Raw genomic sequence first — 14,868 nt, 5'->3', positions numbered from 1 at the left:
GATGTGCATAATGGCTTTGTGGACAAATGAAAAATGTCAGGTTTCTGCCAACCTGCTCCCAGGATTTATATCGCCGCTGTGACTCCTAATTTATACTGCTGTGCTTCTGGTATCTTCTTTCATCATGTGTTTCTTCAGCCTCATTTTTTACTTCTCTATCAGATAACAATCCCATTTATTTTAGGGGATTTTTATTTTTCATTTTTTATTACTAAGTAACTGAGATTTCAGTCTTCTTCAGGGGTTGCAAGTTTAAAAATGATGCAGAAAACTGTTAAGATGCAGGGTGGGTAGGCTGGTGAGTTGTAGAGTCAGGCAGTCAGAAAGGATCGTAGGATATCATTTAATCCATACTCCTGCCCCAGAGAAGAATATTTACACTAATGTTCCTAACAGAGGCTTGTCTGAACTGTCCTTAAATATCTCCAATAATGACAACCCTTCAGCTTCATTAGGCAACCACTTGCCCTTCATGTTAGAAAGCTTTTCTTAATCTTCAGTTGAGTATTCCAGGATCCCAGAAATAACCTGTTTGGGGTAGTGCAAAGAGAATTCAGCTTCTTTTCTGCTTGTTGCACTGGTTTTCCAGGAGTGGAAGAGAGAAGCAACAATATGAAGGGTACTTTCAGAACAAAGTAGGAATTTTCAATCCTTTTTGACATTCTCGGTGCTGGGATTGCCCGCAGACACTTGAGGGTCTCCCCTTTGCAGGAGGGAGCACAGCTCAGTGTTTCCTGCAGGGAAATCAAAACACTGAGCTCTCTGCAGGGGCTGCCCATGGCCACACTGCTTCTAGTTAAACACCAACGAGCTGTTGGGCTGCAATCTAGGCAAGGGAGCTGAGAAGGGAAACACTCGAGAATGCCTTGATTAATAGCATCCCTAAATGATAATGGCTGTTTTATGGCTTTTGTAAAGGATTGGAGTGTTTCTCATATATAAAAATAGACAAGACGTGGTTGCAATTAATGTAGAGGCTCTTTGTTGAAGCTGTTGACTGTAGGAAAGAACCCAAGGGTTTCTTAGGCTCCTCAGTTGTAAAACTAACTAAATACATCTAGGGCTGCCTTGTGTCACTCCATGGCATCTTTCAAAGCTGTAATTAGCAGATACCTAATGAGTTGTGGCTATAGCATGTGGATCAGATGACTCAAGTATTTACTCTAGACCTCTGATTCTCTTTCTCCACACAAGGGAGAATAATTTGGCTTTAACGTTTAGAGACTCATTTTCTTTGGTCCTCTTGCCTAGAGACTTCATTGTTTCCAGGACAAGAGTTTGTGTGTCAGTTCAAACTCCCTGGTTTTTGAAGCCTTCCTATTTTTTTCAGCCCACATTCCTTCCTTCCACAGTCTTTCCTTAGTCCCCTGGAAAACTTTGAATGTTATCTTTGACAGTCATTTCATACTGACTGTGCCTGAGCTGACCTTGGTCCAGAAATTTCCTAATTGCTCCCTGTCCTCAGCCATTCCACCATAAAGAGCAAATATTCAGATGAACCAAATATTGACTAAATCAAAGGTAAATATCTCTGTTAGCTGTTTTTCTAGACAGCTGGATGTCCCTGAACACTTCTCAAAGCCTTTCTTTAAGAATTACTGCATGACCTCAGCTGTGAGAACAGCAGTACATGTAGATCCATACCTGCAAGTGGCATGTTACGGGCAACTTGTATTGCATGTCCCTGAAAGGGATTTAATTCTGGGATCAGCACTTCTCTAGACATGTTTTCAGGGGACCTGAGCTGAATGTTCAACAAGTGTTTAATGAAGAAAGAAAAAGCGTGGGGGAGGTTCCCCTGTGCTGTAAGAGTATCTGTTTTATAACAGCCATGCTTGTCACTGGAAACATGATTGATTAGCTCTTCATCACCAGCCACTCTCTTAATTCTTCAGATGGTGGCAAAGATGAATAGGGAGTGAGCTTCATCCTTCTGGAAAGCTGGGAATTTAAGCAGTGCCAATCTCATGGTTGCAGGCAGTTGACAGAATCCCATGGGAGTTGCAATCAGACCAGTAGTCCTTTTCCCAACAGTGATATTTAACGTGCCAGTCTTGTTTTCCTCTCAGCCCAGTCATATTTCTTTCAACGATGAAAACAAGGAGCACTTTTTCCTTTATTCAGTTGGCTTTGGTCTGTGGGCACTGAGTAATTTAGGCAATTTATAGAAGATTGGCTCCAAGTTCCCTCAAAATACATAGGTTTGTATTTACATCTCTGTCACTCTGCGACAGTGATTTGCCATATAGTCTGAAGTTTTGAGGATGTGGGTTTTTTTGGGTTTTATTAACCTGATACAAGGCTTTATAATTAACTCTCGTGACTGCTGGGAAAACAAGTTTCCATGAACCATTAAGCAAGTAAATAATTTCTGCTTGTCAGTCAAGAAGATCTTACTGTTCTGTTGGTTGTTTTCAGACATATTTAATAGACTGAACTAGAGGAAAATGCCTCCTAACAAGGATCTTGCTTTAGAGATGTTTATAATCCTCACTATGAAAGCTTCACCAAAATGATCTGTTTAGGATCTGTTTAAAACTCATGAGAAAATCCAGAACTAAAGCAGGTAATGAGAGTCAATCAATTACTTTGAGCTATAGGAAAAGTAATTCCCAACATAATAATTTAGGCTATCAGCCCATGGTCTACAGCTGAACTGAACTGCACAGTGTTATTTGCAACTGGGAACACGACAGTATAAACTGCCTGAGCATTCCTATTCCACCAGAACTCACAGCTTCTTAAACAAATGGGCAAGGCTGGAAATGGTGAGCCTGGGAGATGCATGGCATGACCAGACACTTTCCATTAATCCTCCCACCTCCTGGTGAAGGCCCTGGGCAAAAATATTTGTAATATTCCACCCTTTTCTTCCAAAGAGGTGACTCATGTCTGGGATCCTGCAACTTTTCCTAAAGGGGAACGACTGAAACTCATGCTGTTATAGAACTAAATTCAGTGTTTTCTCTCCCTTAGGACCAACATTTTTAACTAAACTAGAAAACTGGCAGGTAGTCTATCAGTTTTCTGTCTTGATATTCCAAACCATTAAAACCAACAAAGCCTGACTCAGAGGAGGGATGTGGATTGATGACACAACTGTGTTTGCAGATAAACAGATGAGGTGACCTTTAGGTTCTTTAGGACCTTTCTTGCAGTGACTGATGCCAAATTACTATACAAGAAAAAAGCAACTTCATAATTTACAAAATAGCTGCTGAATTGTTCATGCAGCTTTGTTCATGCCGGTTGGGAGGGTTTGGGTGTTTGTGCTGAGAGCAATGGGCTGCTCCTAACCCAGCCAACCACAACCTTGGGAAGGCCTCAGCCATTCCAGTTAAGGTGGGACTTAATCACCTTAATTGCCTATGAGGTCTAGGAGCACTGGGAGCTGGACAGAAGGAAGGGATTCCTGTTGTAGCTGCACTGACAGAAACACCATCAGAAGCCATCAGTTACCTCGTGGGTTTGACAGCAGCTGCTGGGCCGGCCCGTGGCTCCAGCTCCACACTGACTACTGCAGGGATCCAGCCACACATTCCCACGCAGGGGAACAGCAGATGGCCCAGCTTATGGCACTGGAAGGAGACTTACAGGACAAAGGGCAAAAATAAGCAGGAAATCAAATTTTTTGCTCCTCATGGAATAAACATTCATTATTGGAGTGGCAGAGCAGCCCCACAGGTCACTTTTTGTCAGACTGAGATCCCTCTCGCCAACCTGGTTTTCAAATCAGGTATCAGTTTGTCATGTGCACCTTTAGGTCTTTTCTCTCATACAGAAGGCTTAGTATAAATACAGTCAAGGATTTAAGAGTTTCTTTTATTTTAAATGCATATATTGAAAATATATATATATAATATTAGTGGAGCAAAGTCATAACCAGTGCTTGTGTGCCACTTGTGGGCATCAAAACACAGCAGACCTGCATTTTACATGCTGTGTGTATTTTATTGTCCTTCTAAGTTGTCTTCAGTTGATTTTCAAGATGGTCAGAGGTTGAAATACCAAGTAACTGTTTGTTTTGTGAATAGTATTCCAAGATACAGCAGCTGGCAAAGAGTAGTTGAATACCTTATGGTGTGTCTCTGCAGAGTAGATGTAATTGTAAAAAATAGTATAAAGATCCCAATGCTTGATGTTACTGACAGATGAGTGAATGTAGCACCAAGCTGCAGCCAGTGAACTCCACCTTTCAGGTTGTCAGATAAGCTCTTTTGAAATCTAGTGGCTGCTTTTAATGGTTGTTCATTAACTTTTGAATTTTGGCCCCTGAATAACAGGTGGAGGCTGCTGTGACTAATGTTTTGGTGGTCTAGAGCAGGGTGGGATGTGCTGATGTGGGAATAAGATAGTTTAAGACACAGCAGCCTCAGCTGATGACTGAATTTCAGCTTTTGGCCTGGCTGGGTTTTTTTGTTTTATTTGTCTAGGAGAGGGGGGGAATATTGAAAAAATTGTGCATTACAACAGTGAGCAGTTCACCTAAGCTCACATCAGGAGACAAAGAAAGTCATGCTTAATGACTAAAACAGACAGCAGGTTGCAAATTTGGGCTTCATGATGCATTCCAGTCAGTAACATGAAAGACAGGAAATATCTTACATGTACTGCCTTTGGGGAACAAGCGAAGATACGGAGGTCAGGCACGGCTCGGATATGTTTGCTGAGAAATCTTTTCTAACAGTGGGCTTTTTCCTTTTTGTTCTTTTTTTTCCCCCCTGAGCAGTGTGGTGTTGCCTGCAAAGCAGTGGGAAGATCAAACAGCCCCTCAGGCAGCTGCTCACATTGGTCAGTGCCTCTGAGAAGGATGAGCCCATCAGAGGAGCCGAGCACTGCTGTACATCACTGGCACGGGGAGGGGGAATGACCTTGAGCTCTTGGCCAAGTCAGTAACAGTGTCAATCCATTATCTCCAGGTACTATCCAACAAGCTGCTGCAGGCAGGGATGGCTCTGGAGCAGTTTGTAACTGCTTCAATTGGAAAGCACATCTAAACTCAATTTAGTGAATTTAGCAACACTGGAAACCCCCACTGTTATTAGGACTGACAGAGCCCTGGGTCTGTGTTCCTTTACACTCTTGTAAAAATAAGATAATGCCCCCTTAAGTCTGCTGTTCTTTCTGTTATCAAAATTTGGACAAGTCACTAGTGAGGGTTTTCTTCATAAATCCTCAAAAGCTGTAAGAAGTGGCAACTTCACAGTTGCTGTGCAAACACTCCATAACAGAGCAAATGACATGATGTGGTTCCCAGCATTTTGGCTGTTGTTTTTCCTACTAGAGTGACAAGTTAACGTTGGCTGTTTTGTTACTGAGGAGCAGGATCTTGTTCCAAACAGCTGTCATTTAAAAAAAGCGAGAATAGAAGTGAAGGAATAAGTTCCATGTAACCAATGGATTTCCCTTGCTCATCTATTTAATTACTTCACTGTGGTGAGTATGAGGAAGATTTTCTATATGACCATAATAAAAAACTAGCCCTTCTATGTCAGGAATAATACGTACTGAACTGAAGTTCAGTCCTGCTTCAGCACAAACCAATAACCAAATTCAGAATAATTTCATCATTATGGGCTAAGCGATGCAATCCCTGGCTTAGAGTGCAATAAAAATCTACCAGCAGCACAGAGAATCAGCAAAAACTATTTTCCAAAGTCTGGATTTCCTGTGCACAATAAATTGTCAGAACATCTCATAGCCCAAGAAGGTACAAATTAGGTTGTTGGTTTCCAGCTGCAAGTTATTGGTGTGGGGAATGACATGGATCAACAGAGCTGCTTGTGCACATCCATGTTTCCAGACTTTAAAGAGCTACTGACAAGGTAATTGTTTGATAGATGCAGCATGTTATGGGGCTGCTCTCCAAACAACACCAACATCAATATTTGCTCATATTGTCAGCATATGAGCGATCTGCCCTCAAATTGTGTCTGAAAGCAACACGACCACATTTTCTCAGAAAAAGTTGCATTTGCATGTTCAGTGGAGAAAAATCTCTGTTGGTGATAACACACTGTGGTCAAGCTGCTCAGAATTGCTGAGTAACTTCTGCCAGACAAACGCTCGCTGAGCGTGTTCTGAGAACACTGAGCACGCGCTGGGCTGGCAGAGCTGCTCAGTCTCCACATGAGCTCTGGGAACCAACTCATTCCAGCCCAACTGGGATTCAACTTGCATTGCCCTGAGCAACACCAGGAGTTTCCTGAGTCAGTGAATAGGATCAGTTGTTTTAATTTGAACCTTTCAGAAAGCAAATCAGAACAAACCAGTCAGATCGATAGCGTTGAAAATGCCCGTTTATGTATTATGATGTTTTTGGTCTGCTTGCACTTTTCTCCATAATCATATTGTCATAAACATTTTCCACTGAAAGTATAATGTGAACAACCCTTTTACTTTTCCAATCCAGTGAATTTTTAGGAAGATGAACTGAATAACATTTCCATAAATCAGAAAGCATTAAATGGTACCAATGGAAGGAAACTTGTTTCAACTGGACAGAAATTCTTCTTCTCTGTTGTGTTTTTATGCATTGGGGCCATCTACAGATGAAGTTATAAGGCAGTTTTCATGCACAAGGTAAGAAAATGGTCAATACTAGGTTTTAAAACATTTTAGGAGACTTTGACCTTAGCAGTGTATGTCTTGTTTGACCAGTAAATTAGAAGGGATTCCACTTTATATTAATAACAAATATAAGTAGGCTTGAAATTTCTCTAAAATGCCCTTATAATAAATTCCACCTCAAACAGATTTCATTGTGCTGCAAGTTTTCCATCGTATTTTTCAGCTTATGGGTGCACGTAAAATATTATGTATTATCCTTTCTTTAGTGTCACTAGTGCCACACTATTTAGGAAGTTCATTTGGTTGTCCTGGGGTTAAAGAAAGCCTAAACTTGTACTTGACACTCTTTCTTGCTACAGGGTCCTGCTTGCTTTCTGCTCTGTAGAAAATGGATCAGTGTCACTGGTCTGCCTTTCCATTATTGCCATTTTCCTATTTTTAGCATATTTTTCATTACTATGCCCTAATTCATGTTAAAATTCAGTGTGTCCTGTTTCCTTGACTCCAGACATTGCTCCTTGAAGATGCAGATCTGCTGAAAAACAATACTCTTTAAAAAGTAAACAGTTTCCCTTACTCTCAGACTAACATTAAAAAACAGTCTCTCAGAAGTTCTCAAAGGAACATGCTTAAAAATGAATGGGTAGACATTTGTCTTTGTAATGGATAGTGTATTTTTAGGTAGTATAAATTTTATAGAAGTCATAAAGTTTTATGAACTTTAACAAATGTCCTTCTCAGAATAACTTGGGTCTTATTGTCAGTATGTTATCTGGGAAAAGGCAACCAGATCTGTTCCTAAAAGTGAGGAATTTGCAAGTGGGAGGTTACTTAGGTTTGGGAAGAGAGTTTAAAATCAATCCTTTCAACGCCTGCATAGGCAATGCAGCAAAACCAGTTGTGTGGCTTCAGAATTCTTTTGGTTTTTCTCTAAAACCCAATAAACCTCTGTGCCAGGCAGGATTTGTCTTCTCTTGCAGGAATTTGTCTCCCTTTCTTGGGACAAATGTGACCTGCTCACTAGTCCCATAAGCTACAAGTTACTTGAGCTGAACTTGAGGAAAAAACGTCTCTGGACTTGCTGTGTCCGTGTCCCAGGTGCTGGCACCCAGCCCTCAGGTGAGCCTGCACTGAGCTCAAAATCCTCCAGTCACCTTGAGGTGCACACTGAATGTAATTGCAGTAGAGCCAGGGACACAGCCCATATTACAATTCCTGGTTCAAAGCCCATTCCATTATGGATCGATCTTGCCCTGTGATCCCGTGCAATGACACAAGCTCTGTGTCAGCAGGAGCTGGGAAGCAATGAGTTTTACCCTTTCTTTCCCCTGCTAACTTTAAACTGTTGACACGGTGCTAAATTCAGTGCGCTGAAGGTGTTTCCATGTGTCACTTCTAATAGGATACAGGTGTCAGACAATTTGAGATTATTTCAAACCTAATTTTCTTAGAGTGAAGATACAAACAGTTACACCAGAAGCAGATGTTGGGCCTTTCTCACCCCTCCAAAATGTGGTTTGGCATCCATCCAGACCAAGTCTATAGGGAAAAAGAGAAAATTACATTTAATTTTGGCTTGCTTGGTTTCCTCCTTTCAAAATCTTCACGAATGTGCAATAAAAAAAAAAAAACCAACAACCCATCCCTTTTCCTTCTGCTTACAACAGGGACTAAGAATCTTGTTGCAAACAGATGGAGTACAGGCAGGTTGGGCCATGAACGCTTTTCCACCTCCACACCATCGCTATATGGTCCAAAATGTGGCATAAAATGCTGTATTTTCCTTTTTGCCCTCTTAGCCCTGCCTCTGTCACTGACTCGTCTAGTGCACTGATGTTGAACTGACAGCCAGGAAGCAGAGGGGGAGGAAGGACAGTGCCTAGACCACCCACTCGGGGCCCTGCCTCTGCTCCACCTCCGCTGACCTACCTGGGGGTGGGCACTGGGACTCGGGAGAGAAGCCCCAAGAGCATCTCCTTCCCTCTGCCTTCGAGCTACCAGGATTTTCCCTGGATTGAAGTACAGCCTCAGCTATACAGAGGGATACAAAAGCTGCATCACTTGCCGGCTCTGGGCTCTCTCTCCTGAGGGCAGTACATGTTCTCCATCAAGGGGGTCAATGAGTTTAGTTACACTTCATCAGAACTCTTGTAGGTGTCAGGAAAACTGAGCTCATAATCCTGGTATTACAGCCTTGTGGGAAAAAAGACCCTACTCTGAGGTTTGCCACGTGAATTTTGGGTTCTGCTGCTCAAACACCTCTTTCTTCAACTGCCTTTAGTAAAGGAATCTTGTGACTATAAATCCCACGTGTGTGACAACTGTATTTAAAGCTGAATTACCAAACAATGCTCCAATTTCAAGGTTTTTTGGCATCAATATTTGTTGGTCATTCAAATGCTACTGAACAGCAAATCCTTTAAGAGTGAAGAGCCATAAATGTACCCTGGGAAGTGAGGGAGCAACATATTTGTATCATCCAGAGGAGGAAGGGCACGGAGTCCTTCCACACACGGTGAGGACTCCATGGGCTGGTAAATACAAAGGGAACAGTGAGCAGATGGTGGACAGGAGGCACTAATGCCACTGCTGGTCTCCTGGGGTCGGTCCAGATTGCACCAGGAAGGGTCTCCAGGTGGCTCCTGCTGAGGAAGGTGGGTGAATGTGATCAATAGAAGGCACCAAGTGCTGGCTTGCAAATCAAAGGCACAACTGTGGAAATGCCAGTCTGCACATGGGGTTTGACTGAGCTGCCAGGAAGTTATCCAGAGGCACTGGAAGAGCAAGCCGGTAACAGGAAATGAATGAAAGCATTTCTGAGCGGATCCTGGGCTGTGAGTGCCGCTGGGGGTATTTATACAGGCAATTCACCCCATTAAGGGGCTGCTCAGATGTCACAGATTAGCCACTGCCAGCACCAGTGACCTTTCTGCACAGTGCTTTAAGAACAAAAAGATGGAAATTCCCATTTTCTAAGCGTGGTCCAAAAAAACCCCTCTGTGCTCTTGTTAAAGCAGCTGCATTGAAGAGGAGTGATTAGAACAGGCCTGCTTTTTTTTTAGCTTGCACCTGTCTCTCATTCCACAGCTGAGGACACACTGAAATCTGCTTCCCTATAGGCCTGATCCTGCCTGAGCTTCAGGTGGTAATTAAATTCATCATCATCTACACCTATTTCCACTTAACCTCTTGAGGGGAAGAGCCACCTGAACACCAGCAGTTGCTGGAACTTGCAGGAGTGAGGCACCCACAGGGAATAGAAGCTCTCCCATTTCTCCATCTCCAAAAGGGTAAGACTTTTTTTGGTTTTCATTCTTATGGAAGTTGAGGGCTTGCAAAGGATGGGGAGTCAGTTTTGAGCAGAGTTTTGTGTCAATCTCTCAGGAAGGTTTTTGATTCTTGATTATTTTGCTTGGGTAGTTCTTACACACTGGTCTCACCCACCTTTGGAGCTGAAGTTTCTCCATATTCCCTCAGGTTCTTTTCACCTATGAACATGCACAGTGCCAGGAGTTTGAGAACTAATGGCTTCAAAACTGTCATTATTAGCATTTTTTGTAACTCAAACCTATTCAATTTTTGTGCCTTTAAAATGTGATGGATGCCTGGGAACCGACTGGCACTATATAAGCAAATTAGTCTTTGTACAGTAAGTCAGACATCCCACATAATCTGTATTTCTGGGGAAGAAAATGTCAAAGTAGAACTTGGGATTGTTTTGTGACAAGGTGCTGAGGCAAGGCAGCAGGATGCTCACTGAAAATTACTAACCAAAAACATGCATAGCCCTAAAACATGTCAAAACAAGGTAAGAATAACACATTATTGTCATATAAAATGCTGCTTCACCTTGGCCCAAAGTGTCACAACAGGTTTTATCACGTGGCAGTTAGGTACAAGGCTCTTAAAAAAGATTAATTTTCCAAGGGAGTTGTACCTATTTCTTATGTAGACTAATTTTACTGTTGTCGCCGACTGCTTGAAATAGGAATTAAATTAGATTTTCAGAATAATACTTTTTCAGGCAAATGCATTTAATGTGAACAATATCCCCCAAAATGGCTTGCCACAGAATTAAAACCAAACTAAACAAGAAATTTAGGAAATATTTTTAGAGAAATTTTAGAAAGATGCCACATTTAGTGAAGTGGGCTTCTTTGCCTTCTAAAAAAAGTTATTAATGTATTTTTCTTCTATAAAAGTGAGGCACTCATAAGGGTTTTTTTTATTTCAAGGCAGTACTGGAACTTTGTGTAGTTTGATTCCGATTGCATGATGGAAAACGACTACTTTTGGCATTCTAATCAGCTAGTGAATAAATTCCCTAAAAACTGGGGATACGAACCAGAAAATGTTATTCATTAATTTTGTTTATGGTTATTTAATTTTAATTATAATACTTTAAAGCCATTTAAATCTGCAACTCCATCATGTGTAAGTTAATGTGGCACGTTTTGCAGAAATAATCAGGGCCTGGTAATCCAGATCACCACAGAGCCTGTAATTAAATCTTTGATGAGAGATTCAAAGTGTTTTTTAAATGTGCACGTGGCTCATAAAACACTTGAGAAAAGCTCTACTTTTGTCATCACGACTTCACAAATGTTCCTCTGGCATTGCCCAGGTTTAATTTCTATTCAGATTCAAAATGGAAATGTTTGTAATTGAGTAACTGCCTTGTAAATAAATATTGTCCGTAGGTAGGAAAACAAATTAATTCTCACACCAGTTTTCCTGTGCAAGGAAGATGTTCATCCTCCTGCCCCTCTGCCAGCACAAAAATGGGGTGCAAAGGGGTGGTTTGGGTTGGTCTTTGTTTTCTGGAATCATTTCCTTGTAGTTGAATTCCGTGTTTGAGACGCTGCCCCATGTTACAAGATGGGAGCTCAGGGTTTCCAGTGATAACAAAGGTGCCTGCAGGCAATTAGAGACCTCCGGGTTTTAGGAGTCTGGTCACTAAAATATGTTACAGCTCAAGGCATTGTTTAACAATCGAGTCTCTTCCAGCTGTGAAACACTCCCATCATCAAGTAGGTCTCTGGGACTCCCTTAGGAACAGCAGGCTCTGGATCTCCAGCTGCTCAGAACAAAAATAAATCTCTTTGAACACTTATTTGCCGTCACGTCGTGTGAGGACTTAGAAAGGCTGAAATATTTTAATCGTTCGTCTCCATTCATCAAATCTTGTCGTTCCCGACAAAGCTCCAAAGTGGTTTCAGCTGTGGGTTAGTTGTGGCTGACACCAAACTCTGTGCACAGAGATCAGTGTCGTGGTTACAGACGTGCCACACACAGGCCGTGCCTTTGGAACCGGAGCGATTCCTGCCCCTGCAGAGACACTGCACCACAGCTCTTGTTACTTCTGCTCCTGGCTGTCACAGAGGGTAACAGCAGAACTCCAACAGCTATTGATCACCAGCCTCTCCTAACCAGGGTTGGAATCTCCTTCATTAATGGCCACCAGCCTTTGCCACTGACACATGGTGTTTGTTATCGCTGCTGTGGTAACACAGAAATATTCATGCACAGGTTTGGTTGGGATAATTTCTTTAGGACAAACTCAACAGAACCTGTAGGTGCAAAGAAAACCTGTTTTCCCTCTCTCTTTTCTGAGCTGCTTGTTTTAAAGTGGGAACTGTTTTGTTTTGTTTTTTTTCTCTAGATTTTTAAATGTTATTGCTGAGCTAAAAAGAAAGGGAATTAAAAAATCAAGTAAATTTGGCTGTAGTTTAAACATTCTTTGACCTCTTCCTTGCTGGTACTGAAAAACATTAGATAAATTATTATATACACTTAAAAACATTAGGTAAATTATCAACAATCGTGCTGCACAACTTGGAGGTGAGTTCTTACAGACTTAAAGGCTTTTAGGTTTTTAGGTTGGCAAGTATTTCCAAAGGGACTCCAACATATTTCATTACACTGGTTTTCCTTGTGTGTTCCTTCTTTTTTTATAAGCCCTGTTTTGCTTCTCCCAGCCTTCCATCCTTCCAGAGCAACCCAGAGCCCTTCAGTGCCACACTTGTGATGTTGGACTGGTTTGGAATGTGCAGTCAGCAGAAGGGAAGGTGGGAGCATGTGGGAAAACACACTCCATCTCCCTATGCAGAGATAGCCCAAGTGTGCACCTCAAAGGAGGAGCAGTTCATTGCTGACCAATCCCATGGCTATTGCATGAACACCTTCGTCATTCTCTGCTCTTCTGGGAGATAAACTTCCCTGGACTTCAGGAAAACTTCACATCAACACTTCTTAATATCTTCTATCAGAGGCACAAAAAGCCCTCAAATTATTTAGGGAGAAAAACCTTATCCCACTTCAGAGACAAGATAACCTGTGGAGGTGCAGAGCTTAGATTGTCTTCCCAAATGGATACAGCATGGGAATGAGGAATCAGAGGTACTGCACAGGAGTTATTTTGGAGGGGTTTTGTTTTCTTTTGAAGCACAAGCCAAAACCCCTTGCAGGTTCCTGTGGAAACGTTCACATTAACATCAGTTCTTAATTTTTCTGGGTTTTGGATCTATTTGATGAAGGACAGAGAATAATGTTGAAATTGCTGTAAAATGTTAAAAATGTTTTGACCTGCTCTTGAATTTTTATATGTTTTTTTAAGCTGTGTGGTTTTGACTATTGTTTTATTTATGCCCATAGCTGCAAGTAGGGATAATAACCTGGGCAGTGCTGCAGTGGCCCTGCTGACTTCACCTTCTTTATCAGTACAGTTTTCCACCAAATTTTCTGTAGCTTCTGAGATTTTTGTTTAATTATTCTCTTCCAGAGAATATTTTTCCCGTATTGCTATTTCCAAGGGCTTTCTGTCTGATTTATTTTCTGTTTTCAGGACTCAGTGAAGCAGAAAACCAAAAGTTAGTCTTCAGTGGTTGGAGAAAATCCTGAAAGTTGGCGGAGGTGGTCTCCGGATGATCCAGCCCAGTTTTTCCAGGACGAGGGAGCAAAGAGCTGGCAAGTGCAGGTAGGCTTCCTGCACTGAATGTGCTGAGAAATCACCCTCACAAACGCATTCCAGCTTTGGCAGTGCTCAAGTAATGGCTGTTGCTGCTCCAGGGAGGAAATAATTAAAGCCATTTCTTGACTCTGACAGTTTGATACCGCTGGTTTTCAATAGCAAATTACCAACATCTGTACAGCAAAATGCAGCTACTGCAGCAATTATTGAGTGGGGCTGACCACAGAGGTGCTGGAATTGTTCATTTGCTGCATGTCCCCTCCTCAGATGTGACCCACAATTGAGACCTGAGCTACACACGATGGCAAACTGGGTCTCTTGTGTTAGAAATGTAAATGAAACCATATGGAAAGATGAATATTCCGTAAAAACCCCAGTGGCAAATGCATCAAAGGCAGAAAATGAAAGGCTGGAAAGACATCTGAATGACTTTCTTAATTATGTAACAATTTCAAGTTTCCAGAGCAATTCAGAAGTAAAATTTGTACAATTCATTCAATTCCACAAAAATTATGGCTTTTCATTCCCACATACTGTTATAACTGTTTTGCATAGTAAACATACAGAGTGTGACTGTGCAAGCTGAAAACTCCCATCTAGGGCCCACAGCAAACAGCACAGCGCTGCAAATTTTCACTGCTGGTGAAAGAAAAAGGTAGCAGAGAAGTTAAATAAGCTCTGTATATCCCTAACTCAAATATTTGATTTTAAAACACTAGCTAGAAAAGGTAATACCAATCTGAGCAGGAATGAGAGGCTGCGAGATGAAATATGTTTCTGAGAGAGAAGTGCTTTGGGACTGATAATAAAAATACTGCCTTATTTCACTGCTTTTGTTGTAACTACGTGTCTGTCAGGGTTTTATATTATAATCCACTTTGGTCAGGGATTTACTGATGTGTAAAACTTGAGTTTAGTTTGTAAATTGGCACTCTGTCTTCAGCTCCATTTCACTGTTATTCAAGCTTCTGAACCCAATCAAGGCAAGGTATAATTTCCTATAAAAATATGGCAGTAGTTTTAAATTAGAGCTTCAAACTTCAACAGTCTTTTGGGTGACCTGATGGGGGATAAAAATAGCTTGTACACCTATCAGCTGATAACTGAGAGGCTTTAAAATAGGTTATAGTCTTCATGGCCCTAATCAACTAACTAGGTGGTGGCAAAAATTACCTACAGACACAGCTTAATTAAACCCTTACTTTCCTTTAGAGAGGAGAGAAACATGCTTGAAGTCCTAGGAAGTCACAGCATGTTTGTCAGAATTAGATGAATTTAATTTAGATATTGATATGCAAGTGCCAGTCAACCTAACAATGCATTGAATT

General features: G+C 41.5%; 1 long non-coding RNA gene across 1 annotated transcript in view; it reads right to left on the bottom strand.

The window, feature by feature from the left end:
• Nucleotides 1-7,680: 7,680 nt before the first annotated feature.
• The window catches only part of LOC127478834 (uncharacterized), a 121,797-nt gene continuing 114,609 nt past the window's right edge, over nucleotides 7,681-14,868 (bottom strand). The window contains exon 10 of the long non-coding RNA XR_007907375.1: nucleotides 7,681-8,109. This is a non-coding gene — a long non-coding RNA (uncharacterized LOC127478834). The remainder of the gene's footprint in view (nucleotides 8,110-14,868) is intronic.

Source organism: Manacus candei, unplaced genomic scaffold (assembly GCF_025592945.1).
Source record: "Manacus candei isolate 608988 ecotype Guabito, Panama unplaced genomic scaffold, ASM2559294v1 h1tg000062l, whole genome shotgun sequence".
NCBI lineage: Eukaryota > Metazoa > Chordata > Aves > Passeriformes > Pipridae > Manacus > Manacus candei.
The sequence above is the reverse complement of the archived record's forward strand: the minus strand, read 5'-3'. Positions and strand labels throughout refer to the sequence as shown.